Raw genomic sequence first — 16387 nt, 5'->3', positions numbered from 1 at the left:
CTAATGCTATTCAACATGTCATCATTTGGTCTTCAAGTCCATACAAAATCACTGCTGATAAAATTTGCGGGTGACGCAAAAATTGGGGGACGGGTAAATGATGACGAGGACAGGGTTGTCAGGGGATGGCTGGTCCCTTTAAGAGGGGGCAGAGATTCAGTGCCCCCATGATGGGTTCCCGGCTGACCAACTGGGTTTGAGGGAAGGCCCCTGGGCCTTGCAAAAGAGGAAGCTGCAGCAAAGCGAAGCTGCAGAGAACAGATGGCTCCAGCTGCGTCTGAGGCTCCAGGACCCAGAAGATTCTTGCTAGATTGGGCTGTGAGTCCTTTCCTGGAAAACAGGGTCCGCTTCTGGGGCCCTCATTTCAGGAAGGACATTGAAAAGCTGAAGAGGGCGCAGAAAAGAATCACAAAAATTGTTGGCGGGTTGGAGAAAATGCCAGCAAACAGAGATTGAAGGAGCTCTGAGCTGTTTAGTTTACCAAAAAGAACATGGCGAGGTGGCTGGATTCCAGGGTATGGGCCCTTCCGTGGCAAGGGACGACCAGGTCCTCGAGGGCTCCTTAAGCGAATGGAGAAGGGCAGAACACAAGCCAGTGGCTGGAAGTTGACGCCAGACAAAGTCAAATGGGAAATAAGGCCAAATTTTGGACCAGTGAGGTTGGTTCACCGTTGGAACAAACCATCAAGGGGAGCGGGGGCTTCTCCATCTCTTGATGTCTTCAGCCTCTGGCCTGGCTGGAAGGGGCGCAGTAGCCAAACGCAAAGTTGAATGGTCTGTGCTAACCAGGAGGTCAGACTAGACCTTCTGGCCTTAAACTCGAGGGGTACGTCTACACAGAAAACCAAACCTGCAGCAGCATGTCTCAGAGCCTGGATCGACTGACTGGGGCTTGCGCTACGGGACTAACCATAATCGTGTAGATATTGGGGCTGGAGCCCCAGCTCTGAGACCCACCCCCTGGCCAGGTTCCAGAGCCCAGGCTCCAGCCTGAGCCTAGACGAATACACCGAGTCAGTTGACCAGGGCTCCGAGACTGGCTGCTGCAGGGTTTTTTTTCCTGCCGTGTAGTAAGGTGACCATATTTCCCTATGCTGAATACGGGGCACCTGGTAAAATTACTCATCTTCAAGTGAGTTCAACGGCAATCGATCAGAACTATGCAGTACAAATGTTCAAATTAACATCAAGTTGACCGAGCCCCTGTTAAAAAGAAATACCGTGTAGTTGGATTCTTTTTATTTACCTTCTTATCTTTAAGGCTTTAGGGAGAGGTGACACACACACACTCTCACATACACCGTCTGACCTGACCCTCCCTGCCCAGTGCCCTCTGCCCTCCATGCCTAGCTGGGCCCCCAGGACGGACCTGGCTCTCCTGGTATCTGGCGCCATGTCTTCCTGAGGCAATGCTTGGGGAGGGAGGGCACGCAGGGTCACATTTCTGCCAGGGTTCACACCAGAGTGTGGCTAGGAGCAGCCTTTCGGCCCTGTGTGGGAGGGAAGGGATGAGAGCTGCTTCCAGCCGCAGGGGAGGGGGGAAGGGATGACCTGGCCTGTGTCTTTGCAGAGCTCATCTCTTCCCCCCCACCCTCCAGTGTGGCTGGAAGCAGCTTGTGCCTTCCTGCCCACACCGTGTGGAAAGGCAGCTAGCACCTCCGGGCTGCTGCTGGCCACAGCTGGCCTCCGGCTACAGCGCAGGCAGGAAGGGGTTAAGCCCCGAGGATGCATTGTGCACCAGGGCCCAGGGAACCCGGCCCGAGAGGTGGTTCAGCAGGGGATGGTGCCTAGAGGACGGAGCAGCCCCGCACTCCCTGGGGGGCAGGACCCAGAGGTGCAGGGGTGAGGAGGGTGCTAAGCCCCTGCCCCAGGGGCTGCTGTGGAACCTGCAGGTTCCCACTCCAGAACTTCGCTGAGGGGCGGAGAAGCTTCCCCATGCCAGCGCTGTGCAGAGCTCGGCTCCTCCTGGCCAGCACCCTGGGCCGGAGGGCCTTGGGCTTTCCCCGGGGCGCTGGCCCCGCCAGAGGCAGTGAGGGAAGGAAGGAGCCTGCAGCCAGGCTGTGGGTGAGCTGAGCGCTCCGATCAGGGGCTGGTTCTCCCCACAGCGCTGGGAGTGGGACACGTCCCACCACGGGGGATATGGAGGAGCAGCGGGACTAGGTTGGGGGTGAAGGGGCAAAGCAGGGAGCGGACGGTGAGGGGGGAGCATGGAGAGGGCTGATGGGTGGGCAGCAGAGGAGACGCGTAACCGGTCGCTGCCTGGCGCCTGCCTGCACTCACCAGCCACTGCACGGGATGGGGGGGGGCAGCACGCAGCGGGGGCTGCGCTGACGGACCAGCAAGGGGAGGGGCCAGTCCCGCGTGCTGTATCTTCGCCCCGCCAACAGCCTTACACCCCCACCTCCATCATTGGCCACTGGACCCCCCACCACCACCACTGGTGGGCAGGGATCCGGCCAGCAGCAGGACCCGCCAATACTTGGGGGGAGACAGAAAATATGGGACAATTTGCCCATTTTTAAGAAAAGGAGGGCTTAAATATGGGACTGTCCCTTTAAAAACGGGACGTCTGGTCAGCGTACCGTGTCGACGCACCCTAGGACTCTATGAATGTTTATGTCTTTTACTCTCCTCACATCTTCTCTTTGCATTGCCTCACATAAAGGCCATGCCATGGGTCTGGATCATTTCACCCCAATTCGGGGCCAGTCACCCCACTTCTCCCCCTCTCCCCCAACAAGACCCAGTTCCCATCTGCTCTGCTTCTACCAGCAGGAGCAGACTTCCCCCTCTCTGATACCTGCCGCAGACAGACTGTGTGGGCCTTTTACAACGGCTTATTAACCCTCTCCTGGCCCCATTGCACTCCAGACGCTGGGGATCATTCTCAGAACAGGGGCATGAGCCCCAACCAGTGTTCTGTGGGATGAGGCCAGGCTCCCAGGGACTGGGATAAAGGGTGTTCTCCCTAGGAGCTGCTCACACACCCTGCGTGAATCTGTACCGTCAGGATCTGTTCGTTCCCACACACCAGATCCATATGGCCCATACCAGATGTGAGTTCACACATGTACCCACACAACCTATGTATAGATATGAACATGAGCATATGTATGCTGTTCGAAATCACACAGCTCCCCGGCCTCATCGACCTGTCCCTGATCCCTTTGCCTTCTGGTCCCTATATTCTGACTCTCACTCTCTCTCTTTATGGCCTCTTCTCTGCCACCCTTTCTCCATTCCCTCAGTTTCCCCGTGACTGAGTCTCTCAAGGAGAGCAGAGGCCTCTCTGATGCCAAAAACACTGTGCCGTGTTCCTCTGATCCTCTCTCTGGCTTCTTTCCTGCTCAGGGCTTCCTGTACAACAATTTCCTCATGTCCAGCAGCACTGAGGGGCGAGGTTCCATTCTGCTAACAGGTCTTGCAGTCAGACCCCAGGTTCAAGCCCAGCTGGACTCACTCCCTAATCGGCAAATTCACTGAATGGGTCTATAAGGAACATTGTGCCATATGCAGCCTTGGTCAGGCTCCTTAGGCCTGGAAATAGGCATCGGTGCTCTTCATCTGTGTGTTTCCATCCTCTGCTTCTCAGAAAGGAACTGGGTCTGCTATGTCCAGCTGCAGGATGGAACAGGAACCAAAGGGCTGACAAGAGCTTGGTAGAGCTGGGCATCTCTCCGATGCTGCATTTAGAGCCAGATTTTCAAAGGCTCTCCGCTCCCGTGTGGGCGCCTAAATAAAAGCCAGATTCTTAAAGTGCTGGGTGCGTTGGGTGCAGAGATCCTGGGTGCAGGGGAGATGCCAAGGGAGATATTTGTGCCAACCTTCGGGCTCTGCTTGGAGATCTGATTTCTAGTAGTGATGGGCAGGATCTTCTGAGTTACTGCAGGGCCCCTCAGTCTTGATCTGTCTGTGGCCTGTGACACCCTTCCCCGCGAGCGCTGTCTCCCTCCATCCCCTTCCACTGCAACAGCAGGACAGCGATCTCCGCAACCCTGCAGGTGGCCACAAGGGGCAGCTGCAGCCTTTGCATTTGGCCAGATGAGCAGATATAAATACAAGGAGGCCACAGGTCTCATCTGCCTTGGAAACAATTTCTAGAAGGGAGCAAGGATGGAATGCTAATGTGGGAATCCTTCAAGGGGACAACCCGTTCAGAGACACTAAGGTCCCAGGTTCAGCAGCACTTGGACAGCTGACGAGATAGCACTCCTGCTCCAAGATGCACTGGGGACAAACCCCGCGTGTGTCTGGAAGGGGATTCTGCATAATTCAGGCCCAGAGGTTCTGATAGTTCTGGGTGGCTTCTGTGTCCCCCCCACTTCCCACAGCTTCCCTGAATGCTCCAGCACCACAGCGAGCCAGCTGGCCTGCGGGGCTGCGCTCATTCTGCTCAGGAGCTGCTCTGAGACGTGGCCCGATCCTGCGGCTGAGCCTTCCCCGCTGCTGCAAGGCAGTGCTGTGGCTGCATGGGTGCTGCCTGGAGACTGCCCATGGTCGCGAGTTCCTTAGGGCCTGCTCTTGCCCTGCCGTCCTGAGGCTTTTTGGACTAGGCCACTTTAGCCTGGCGTGGACTCTGCTGCTGCAGACTCCGTGGGGCTGCTGCCCCCAGTGCTGCACAGACCCTGCTGCCCCGAAGGGCAGCTCCTGCTTCTCCAGCACTGCTGTCCCAAAGCTGTCTGACGCGGGGATGCCAGCGCCCTCCAGACGACGGATAACACCTCCTGGCGCTGTCCAAACACCGCTGCCCTGAAGCACTTGGACGGTCCCCTTCCTGTGCTGCACGGATGCTGGGGCCTCGGTATCCTCCAACCTGATCGAGTGCTGGTGTCTTAAAACTTCCGTGCTCCTTGTTCTTTGCAACCTCTTGGCTGCACAGCTGCTGCTGAGCCAGTGACTGGAAGCCTGGACGTCGGAGGGGGTGGGCACCCATTGACTTCTGGTTGAGCTGTGGGCGCTCAGCACTTCTGAAAATCAGGGCCTACATCTCGAACCACAGTTGGCCCCTTTGTCAGCAAAGAGCCCAGGGAACAACAGGACCTGGACTCTGGTGGAAGCTCTCAGACCCGGAGAGGAGTGGGTGGTCCCAGCAGGTCGGGACAGAGGCACAAGGCCAGTGTGAAGGGGGAACTTTGCACTGCTGTGCTTGTTCTGTGTCTACACGGAGGACTTCATTATCCAGGGCTGTCAGTCTAGCATAGGGTGACCAGATGTCCCGATTTTATAGGGACAGTCCCGGTTTTGGGGTCTTTTTCTTATATAGGCTCCTATTATCCCCCACCCCCATCCCAATTTTTCACATTTTCTGTCTGGTCACCTTAGTCTAGCACCTTTCACTAGCGGTGAATTCACATTAAAAATGCAATGGGCATTCCTGCAGTAACTATGCCTCTGAGTATTTAAATATGAAATATGTATGCCCTACTGTGCCCCCTGCTGGCAATGTACAGTGCATTACATCCCTAGCTACGACATACTGCTCAATGTGCTACCTTTCAAACTCAGGAGACCCACCTGTTTTCAAACCCCCTTTTTGACACAAATCTCTACATTCACCTTGTCAGGGATCCAGTCCTGGCTAGCAGCTATTCAGCCTTTCATGTCTGAGGAATCGGTTGTTATGGAAATGGCTGGACTGTCCTAAACAGACAAGTCAGACACCAGTCTGCAGTGGGGGGGTGGGGGGAAGAGGAATTCACAGGATGTTTGCACAATTGCAGACACGTACGGGGATTAAAAATCGTGGGCCCGATCCTCACCTGCTGTAAATGAACTAAGCTCCAATGACACCCCTGAAGCTGAATGCATTTGCACCAGCGAAGGACCTGGGCCCATATACATATAATTCCTTTGAGTTGCAAAGAGCATCAGAGATTATTAAAACTGACATGTAAAAAACATTAGGGCCAGATTCACCACTGTATTACTCCAGCTTTAAAGCAGTTCAGTGCCCCAGAAATCAATAGAGTTGCAGTGGGTGTAAAACTGGAGTAATGTAGGGATCAGGCCCTTCATTCTTCATGCTGTTCGTGCAGAGCATCCGTAGCTTCTGCCCCACGGGAGGTGTGATGGCTCAAGGTGGTGCTGTCAACATTTACATGCCACTATTCAGGGTGGCCACCAGGGGGCATATAGCAAGGAGGTGAGGATCTGTGTAAACAGAAAACAAAGTCTTACATTCACCCCAACCATAGTGTCCTGGTCTCTAATCTCCCCAGGGTGTCAGTGGTGGGATCGAATAAAAACCCAGCAGAACGGCCCTGGGAAAAGATGAGGAAAGGAAAACAGACAAGCAGTCTCTGGGGTCTCTGTAATCTCTACACTCAGCATCTTTGACAATCAGGCTCTCTGTTCCTAGCCAGCATTTTTCTCAAGTCCTGCATTTACTGGGGCTTTGTCTAGACTAGGATTTAAAGATGTGAGGTGAGATCTAATTAGTTCAATCTAATCAATGCTTTCTAAAATTCTGGTCAAGACAATGCCTAGGGCTGCCCTCTAAGCTTTCCTTTGACCAGTTTAGCAGCAGGTGCTAAAATACAATTGCTTTGCCTTGATTTGAGTTTTTGGCTATGTCGTTCACTGCAGGAAGGGAGTGGGTTTTGCATGGCGACAGCTAGCTCAACGTATAATCCCAGGGGAGACAAGGCACAGGTAGTTTTTACCTTGATGTCGCCAGTCCAAGTCTACACTATACCCCCTCACCTGGGGTTGACCTCAGCCAGCTACATGGAGGTAAAAACGACAGTGCCTTATCTCCACTAGGGCTTCACATGAAGTTGCTGTCTGCCGTTAGCTATTATTTAGCTACTACTTTTTGCAGCAAAGAGTTTTAGAAGAGTTTTGGGAGGAGGGATAGCTCAGTGGTTTGAGCATTGGCCTGCTAAACCCAGGGTTGTGAGTTCAATCCTTGAGGGCGCCGTTTAGGGATGGGGGCAAAAATTGGGGATTGGTCCTGTTTTGAGCAGGGGGTTGGACTAGATGACCTCCTGAGGTCCCTTTCAACCCTAATATTCAATGATTCTATAAGATGCTAATTAGATTGAGCTAGTTAACCCAATCTAACATCACACCTTTAAATCATAATCCAGACAAAGCCAAATAGAAAAAGTGCAACCTTGTAACATCAAGACCCTTTGCCAGTGTCTAGACTGGGATTTAAGGTGTGTTGTCAGCATGTGCTAACTAACATATTATAATCTAGACGAGGAAGTGTGCCTTTAACAGTTACTAAACTGGTTGAGTTAAAGCCCTGACTCCCCTCTAGGCTGTGGTTTGACCAGTTTAACATGGTAAAGGCAGTGTACTGTGTCTAGACTCGACTTTTAAAACGTGGTAGCTAATACGTGCCACGTACGCCACACTGTTAGACCCTAGTCACCTCAAGATCTTTGGGCTTGTTTACACTTGAAATGCTGCCGCATGTAGCCACCACCGGCACTTCTGCGACGTAGGTAATCCACCTCCCCGAGAGGCAGCCTCTAGGTCGAGGGAAGAATTCTTCCATCAACCTACCGCTGCCTACACCAAGGGTTAGGTTGGCTTAACTACATCACAACTCAAGGGGTGTGGCTTTTTCACATCCCTGAGCTACATAGCTGGGTCAACTTAACCTTTTCGTGTAGACCAGGCCTTAGTTCCCTCTGGGTTCTGTTACTATATAAGGCACTACAGGGGTATTCTGGCTCAAAATACAGATTTAACAACTTGTTAATTAGTAACCCTCAGGTAACTAGAAATATTTCCATGATTTTTTTAGAAAAATTCAAACTGAAGGAGTTTTATACCTCTGTTTATTAATATAATCAATTTGTCAGTGTTACTGAGACTAGGTCTACACTACAAACTTTTGCTGGTGTAGCAATGTTGGTTAGGGGTGTGGTCTTTTTACAATATGTGTATACTGGAAAAATCCCTAGAATAGATGCACTTTTGCTGACATGAAAGTGCTTTTGCTTATTTTGCTCACTGAATCCGGTATAAACTATACCCACAAAATCACTTTTTTTGCTGGTATAACCTGTGTTTACACTAGCAGAGTAGGGTTGTGCGAAACAGTTCACAAACGAGCACTGGATTTCCCCAATTTGTTTTCTGTCAAAAACAAAACAAAAAAGTCCCACACAAACCAAATGATTTGTTTCAATATTTTTTCCAAATGAAACGTTTGGACTCAAAAATGACGTTTTGGTTTGAATTTTCACTCAGTTTTGCTCTTTTTTTAAAGTTTTATAAAAACCCACTCCCCTCAAAACCAAAATGAAATCTCTCACTTTGGGTTGAACAAATGTTTTGTTCAGCCGGTTCCATGCCGCATTACTGCAGTACACACAGATGAGGGGTCTGTGCCCGCTGCAATGGGTTTTGCTAGGCAGGCATTGGACGGAGCTCACCAATGCTTCTCACATACGCTGCCAAAGAGCCAGCAGGTGGGAATGATCTTTATTTGAGCCACACCTGGGCTAGAGCGGGTGGGGTCCATATCACCTTAATCCCCCTCTTCCCAGGGGCTGGTGTACAGGCAGTGACGGGGTCACAGCCCTGGTAGGCTCTGAGCACTCGGAAGACGCAGCCCTTCCTGGGATGCAAAAGCTGTGGTCAAAACGCTCCTTTTGGGTAGTGGGGGGAAGGGTCTGCTGTCTTTTCTCTGCTCTTGGATTGACCAAACCTGCTGGGGAAGGACTGAACAGGTCACTTTAGAGATGCAGGTAAAGAACTGAGCCTGCAGCTTTAGTGGGGGTTAAGTTTGGAGGAAGGAGGCTCTGCTTGGGTAGAGAAGGAGAAGCCAAGAGAATGGGAAAGGGGGTGTAGTGGAAAGGGCGAGGTCTCAGTGCACTGAACGTAACCAGACCTCACTTTTCTTTGGTGCTCTCCAGCTGAGGAGCTCACAGCATTTTCCAAATGCCAATGCATTAACCCTCACAATGCCCCTGCCTCATTTTACAGGTAGGGAAACTGAGGCACCCGGTTATTTGTTCTACCTCGCAGGTAGCAGAGAGAGCCTAGAAAGACCGATGTCCACACCTGTGTGCTAACCACTAGTCATGCTACCTCCTTTGGATCTCTCTTGCAGGACTACAGGGTAACAAGCAAATTGTCGTCCAATTAAATTCATCATTTGCTGGTCATCTAGCACCCTTGGGAGCTGGAAGTCACCCCTTTAACACATAGGCTTTTGTTCTCTCTAAAGGATGCAATACCAGAGATATTTCCATCCTGTGTATGTTGGATTTTTGGGCGGAGCTTGGGTTCTTCTGAGTGTTAATTTCCTTCCTGCATTGATTGGGCGGGTGGTGGGAGATTTTAGGAATATCATTAAAGCCTAGTTATCCTAGTACAGTCACCCAGCGTAGCTGGTGTCGCTCCCTGGAGGTGACAGCCTTGGGGCACTACCAAGCTGTAGGCTCACTGTCTTGCTGGGTGGCTTTCACGTTATCCGTAGATCTGCAGCTGCAATGACTGGGGGAATGTCAATTGCTAGGATGCAAAGGAGAAATATCAGTGTAGAATCGGGGAAATGGGGAGAAAGTGGACAAGGAAGTGAAAACAGAGAAGAGAAAGAGGAAGGAAAGATTTAAGGAGAAGAGCTCGAGTAATGAGGGAAGATGATTCTATGCAGAATCCTCTGATTTGGACCAGAAAGGGGTTTACAGATTAAGCTTTAATTAAGATCCTGACAGATAACCAACTGCCCTAGAACTGTTCAGGAAGCACTAGGTTGTTTGGAGACAGTGTAATTCATTGATCTAACAAGGCATATCCAGATGTATCCACAGCAGCCCAGAGCTGGTTCTGATTAACACCGAGGCCATCTGACTGGGTGATTTTGAGTGATTGTCCAGCACATTAGCATCCTGCACCGTAGGATTTAAGCCCTGATCCTTAATCTAAATACACAGGGCCAGATTTCTAAAGGTACCTAGGCACCTAGTGGGATGGTCAAAAGCATCTGAGCAAGTTAGGCACCTGACACCCATTGATTTCAAAGCTGGCCCAGTGCCTGGAGGCAAGTACCCAAGCAGCCTGGCTGGGGGCTGAGTTGCTTTCTCGCCTGCTGAGGGTGGCAGGCTGGCTCCACGCATGAGGCTTTGCTTTGCTGCCTGTTCAGAAGTGTGCAGCATGTAAATAAATATGGAGCAGGGGGCAATAGATCCTATCCCGAAATCCACCCACTTCCAGCTCAGCAAGGAACTAGCCCAGTGCTGAAGTCCAGGCCCCTCTGCCCACAAGGGACCAGATTTTCAGAAGTGCTCAGCTGCTACTTAGCCACCAAAATATGGCCCAGATGCTTCTAATATGCTCAGCACGCAGCAGGACACATTCCTGCCAAGAGCATTACTGGCCAGGCACAAGAATTGCCAGCAGTTATTTAGGAGCAGAAGGCTGGCCCAGGGGTTAGGATGCTCACCTGTAACTTGTATGGCAGATGCTCAGTTCCTAGCTCTGCCACACCTTGGTCAAGTCACTTAGGCTCAGATCCATAAATGTGCTTAGGCTCCTAACTTCCATTGAGGATCTGGGCCTTAGCCACTCTGTGCCTCAGTTTCCCAGCTGGGGTATTAGCCTAGCCCTGCCTCACAGGGAGGCTCTGAGGTGCTCAAATATGGGGGCCACACAAGTACCTAAACTAGATAGTTGTCCATAACCCTAAATAACTAGGCTGAGGCCTCACTGTGCTTGGTTCATGCTCTTTGGGTGTGTAGCCAGGGGAATCTCGAGCAGGAGTAGAGAGGTTATTTTACCCCTGGATTTGGTGCTGATACAACCATTGCTGGAATACAATTCAAGAAGGATGTTGATAATCTGCAGAGGGTTCAGAGAAGAGCCAGGAGAATGACTAAAGGATAAGAATATGTGCGTTGCAGGGGTAGACTCAAGGAGCTCAATCCAGTTAGCCTTAACAAAGAGAAAGTTCAGGGGTCATTTGATCACAGTCTGTAATTATCTACATGGGGAACAAATATTTGACAATGGGCTCTTAGATCTAGCAGAGGAAGGTATAACGGGATCCAATGGCTGGAAGATCAAGCTAGATAAATTCAGACTGGAAATAAGGTGTACATTTTTAACAGGGAGGGTAATGAACCATTGGAACAACTTCCCCAGGGTCGTGGTGGATTCTCCGTTACTGGTAGTTTTTAAATCAAGATTGGAGGTTTCTCTGAAAGCTCTTCTCTAGGAATTGTTTCGGGGACGTTCTCTGACCTGTACCATACAGGAGGTCAGACTAGATGATCCCGATGGTCCCTTCTGGCCTTAGAATCTACGAATCTCTGCTCGACTTGCGCGGGAGGGATGGAAGGAAGCGGGCTCTGCGCGACGGCACGTCTTTCTTTGGGACGCTCCCATTCCCCTCTCGTGGGAGGTGGTTCTGATGCCCAAGTGGCCGCCCCCGCAGATGCATGAAGTCCCCGGTGCCGGCCCAGGCTGTGCTGCTAATTGCCAGAGTTGTCGGAGGAGGATCCTGGCCTTGCTGTTGGTGGGAGTGGGGTACCGGTCTCCCCAGGGCTCAGCCATTACACGGTTTCAATTAATCGCTCATTAATTTTTCAGGCCCTTGAAGAATCCTTCGAGGGAGAGGAAAAAAGCGTGCTGTCTTTTTAATTGACGCCGCTTCTCTTTTTAAGTGGGCTGTAAATGGAAGAGGAATCGCTGCTGGGGGGAGAGGGGGGCATAGTTTTCCTCTCCTTTGGGGAGCGCTCGCAGTGGGAGGGCTCAGCTGTGCTGGGGGCGGGGGGAATGGCAGGGGGAGACCCAAGCCTGAGCATGGATTCTGACCTTTCTCCCCTCTGCCAGGAAAGAGGGTGCAGCTGTTTAGAGCGGGGGAGGGGGCTTTGAGTAGAACCCCTCCCCCCAAACCTGGAGCCTGAACTCTCCCCTGGCCTCAAGGGAGATTCCCTAGTGAGACAATGTGGACAGCATGCACCATGCTGAAGGGATGAAGATCTGGATTCCTTTAAGGTGTAAGCCTCTAGCTGGTGGGGTGATCCTGTGGAACGTGAGCTTTTAGAGGGCAGAGGCGAAATCCTGGGGAGATGTGAATCCGTAGGTGGTGATGGGGGAGGGTCCCAGAATAGACGAGCCCCTAGCTACTGGATAGGGGGATGCTGGGGAGGTGAGCCCCTAACCAGTAGGCTGTGGGGGGAGTTGAGCCCCTAGCTAGCGGGTTGGGGGGGTGGAGATGAGCCCCTAACCACCAGGGACACTGATTTCAGGCTAGACAGCAGTTCCTGCATGATGTGTTTCTGGAAGAGAAAACAGATCTTTTCCTGTTGGGTTTTGCTTTCTGGTTTTTCAGCCCTGTGTGGGACAGCTGGAATGATGGATGGATTCCTGTCCAGGCTCAGGATAAATTGCTTTCAAGATCTGTATCCTCCTTTGTAAACCATTTACTTCCTTGGCTGGGTGCAATCTAGATGCTGCATCTGTAGATGCTTCGTTGTGGGCACAGGAACTAGGGGTGTGGGGGTGCTGCAGCTTCATTTCTTAAATACCCCAATGAACTGAACAGGGAAAGGCTGGGGTTAATGGGCCTCTTTCCCCAGAAGTGTCACCTCTTTGCATCAGCAGTGACTAGTCTGAATTCTAAAGGTGTTTAAACAGAAGGCATTTCAAAGCCGCCAAGCATTCCACCTCATTAACCAGTGCAATGTCCCAAGCCTCTGGCTGGGGCTGTTCCCTAGAGGGGGTGAGAGAGTTCTCCAGCTTTGCAATAGGGGCGTTCAGGGCTGATTGCTAAAGTAAGCTACCTGTTTCAGTGGGACGCTTTCACACAAAAAGTCTCTCCCTGCCGGCGCAGTGATTAGGGCACTAGCTGGAGACCTGTGTTCAATTCTCTGGTCTGCCACAGCCTTCCTGTGTGATCTTGGGCAAGTTACTTAGTTGCTCTGTGCCTCAGTTTCCCCTCTGTACATGGGGATAACAGCACTGCTTTGCCTCACAAGGGTGCTGGGAGGCCGAACACATTAAAGACATAAGTACTTTAAACCCTTTTCTGAAGGGAAGGCCCCTTCAGAGCAGGGCTGGTGATCAGTGTGGGAGACCGAGCAACATCCCAGGAGAAAGCGGTACCCATCTGGTACCTTGTGTGAGCTCATGCCGCAAAGCAATGTGGGACACAGTAGGAAAAATGCACAAAATAAAGTTGTGTTGCATCACATACGCTGACCTCAGCTCAGCCACGCTGACCGTGCTTGCTGGCCGTGCTTGCTATGATCTTGGCTTCTTAGATGAAGAGCTCTGTCTGGGAAGCTTAGTCCCCCCCGACCCCGCCATCCTCCTAGACCATGGGCCACGTCAACTCAGCTCTGTACACTCCCAGGAAACTGCTCAAAGCATGGGCCACACCCTCAACTCCTTATAATGCAGAGACCCCTGGGACACTGGGACTTAGCCCTCCAGAGTCCCAGGACCCCATTTGTCCAGAGCAGTGGGCATATCCCCTATTTCTCCAGATGGTAGTGAGCTTCATTCGACACAGACCTAGCCTTGTGCCCCATCTGAGCAATGAGGGCATCTTCATCTCTCAGGAGCACCGAACAATGCCAGCCGGCTCCCCTGTTTTTTTCAACCCCTCAGTCCATCTCTAGTCCCTCGTACGAGACACCATCTGCCTCATTTCTGGGGAAAGAAGCTGCCCCCCAAGATGGATCCTCCCCACTGCCGTCTCCAGCCAGAGGCCTGTAGCGGTCTCCTCTCTCCGTGTCGTGTCTTGTGGGCAGGGTTGCCACCTGTCCAGGTTTTCCCTGGCTCGTCCCTTTTGTGAAGTAGCTGTCCTGGGAGATCTGCAAGGGGGAGCTCAATGCACCCTGTCAGCTGCCCCATTGTTTTGTACCCTACTTGTGGAGGGCACATTTCCGCGTGACAGGAATGATTTCCACGGGGTGGGGCCACCGAACCCAGCTGGCTGGAGCCTTTCCTCTCCCTGACAGGTGGAGCCGCTCCCCTGTGGCCACTGCAGCAGGGCCCTGTTAAATATGGGCTCGGCAGCCCTGGGGACACACAGCAGCATCTGAGAAGTAAGGACACCAGGAGACACATCCTCCTGTTGCTGGCAGTCACCATGGAAACCATTTGCCTTTGTTTCTGAAATCAGTTGGTCTCGCTCTGGTTTTTTTATCGGCAGGCCTGCTCTTCCCCACAAAAGCTCCTCTCTGGCCAGGGCATGAAAGGGGCAGGGCATGTTGTGGAGAACCGGTGTGCCCATCAAGACTTGGGCACAATCCTCCCCCTGCTAAGGAAATGCTGAGCTACCCACTGCCCTCTTAGCCTCCCCTCCTGGGAGCAGCATTTCAGCTCGGGGTGGCTTCCCCCTCACTCCCCGCCCTGCTCATCACTTTGGATCTTGAGCTCCTAGACCCAGCATGGCACCTCCTGGGCAGGGCAGAGCTCTGGGCTCAAACCAAGGAGATCTTGACCAATCCACCTTCACGTGTTAAAGACCAGCCCCCACCAGGCGGAAATTCCCACCGCAGCTGAATGGGGGGCTGGGCTGGCTGCAGCGAGATGCCACGGTTAGCATATGTCCTAGCACGGAGCAGTTGCCTTCAAAACTGGAATCCCAGCCTTCTACCCAGTAGTGCTTTAAGGGGCCTGGGAAGAGGAGACTGTAACGTGACTGACTTCCCTGGTGCCTGAGAACAAATAATTCATACGCCCAGACTTCCCTTCTGCTGCCGGTGCTGTCTCCATCATACCCCAGGCTGAGGGGGTCCCTGGCACAGCCTGGCATAAGTGCCAATGATCTTATCTAAACCTCAGTCCCCTGGGAGAGTGCGGATTTCCCTGCACGGCACCTCCTTGTTCTGTGAGATGTCAGGATGGCTCAGAATCCATCTCTCTGTATCCAAAGGATGCTGTATTTATTATCATCAACCCAGCTTTATGGGTGGGCAGGACGCTTTACAGATCAGTGGAATATGACAGGCCCCAGCTCTGAACAAGTTCCAAGAACATGATTTGTAGGGGCTGAGCACCCACACCTCTCTCTGACCTCCAGGGTGCTTGGTGCAGGTCAGGATCACACACTAAATTAACCCTAACTCACTCAAGGACAGAGTAGGGCAGAGCTGGTCCTAGCCCACTGGGGGCCCTAAGCAGGAATACTTTTTCCACCCCACCCCCCCAGTATTAAAACAGGCAAGTTCTTAGATTAAAAAGCAAATGAGGGGCCCCTTGAGCTGCTCAGGGGCCTATGCAATTGCTTAGGCTATGCCTACACTACAGACCTTCAGCTGCGCTGCTGTAAGGGCTCCTGTGTAGCCGCTCTATGCCGACGGGAGAGAACTCTCTGGTTGGCATAATTAAACCACCCCCAATGAGCAGCAGAAGCTATGTCACTGGGAGAGCGTCTCCTGGAAGAGACCTTGAGAGGTCATCTAGTCCAGTCCCCTGCACTCAAGGCAGGACTAAATATTATCTAGACTATCCCTGACAGGTGTGTGTCCAGCCTGCTCTTAAAAATCCCCCATGATGGAGATTCCACCTCCTCCCTAGGCAATTTATTCCAGTGCTTAACCACTCTGGCAGGGAGGAAGTTTTTCCTAATGTCCAATCTAAACCACCCTTGCTGCAATTTAAGCCCATTGCTTCTTGTCCCATCTTCAGAGGTTAAGAAGAACAATTTCTCTCCCTCCTCCTTGTAACAACTTTTTATGTACTTGACATAGTGCTGTCCACATCAGCGTTTCTGTCGGTGACGCTTGTGTCGGTCGGCAGGGTGTGTGTGTTTTTTCACACCCGAACGACAAAAGTTTTACTGACAAAAGTGCAAGGGTAGACATAGCCTCAGTCTTCTTATGCCGAGTGCCGGCTCTGCACTAGAGGAAGGGAGGATGAGGGCTGCGACAGCAAATGAGCAGGAGTTATGTTTGTTGTTACGCATTCCCCACTAGACCCCTGGCCAGGACTCTGGGGCAACACCCCTGAGACTCCATCGCAGACTTTATGCTGAATCCAGTGCATGACGGGACAGGCCTTTGGGCACAGACACAGGAATGATCAATGAAGTTCAGCCATCTATCTTGCTAGCAAGGCTCCGTGACTTGATATAAGGAGCTGCCTGTAAGTAGGGCCACAGGTGGGCTCCGCGTCAGCCCCTCCTTGGAGTATTTACTGCCATGTACCCGGACTGCAGGCCAAGGTGAGGGAAGCGCCGTGACTCACCAAGGCCAGGAGAGCGCCAAGGGGAGCAGAACGGACAGCATGTCGGCGCCCCCCCCGGGGCTGCTTTTGGCAGAGCCAGGGGAGACGCCTGCTCCCCCCCTGCAGCAGGGCAGCGCTTTGGGGCAGCCCTGGGTGGCATGGGATGCTGCAGTGGGGCGGGGCAGGGGGCAGGGGAAGGGGAAGGGAACAACCACCAGGTGTGGTGTCGCTGGCAGGAACCAGCTGC

The sequence above is a fragment of the Lepidochelys olivacea genome (genome assembly GCF_965140295.1).
Source record: "Lepidochelys olivacea isolate rLepOli2 genome assembly, chromosome: 19".
NCBI lineage: Eukaryota > Metazoa > Chordata > Testudines > Cheloniidae > Lepidochelys > Lepidochelys olivacea.
This window is presented reverse-complemented; position numbering follows the sequence as displayed.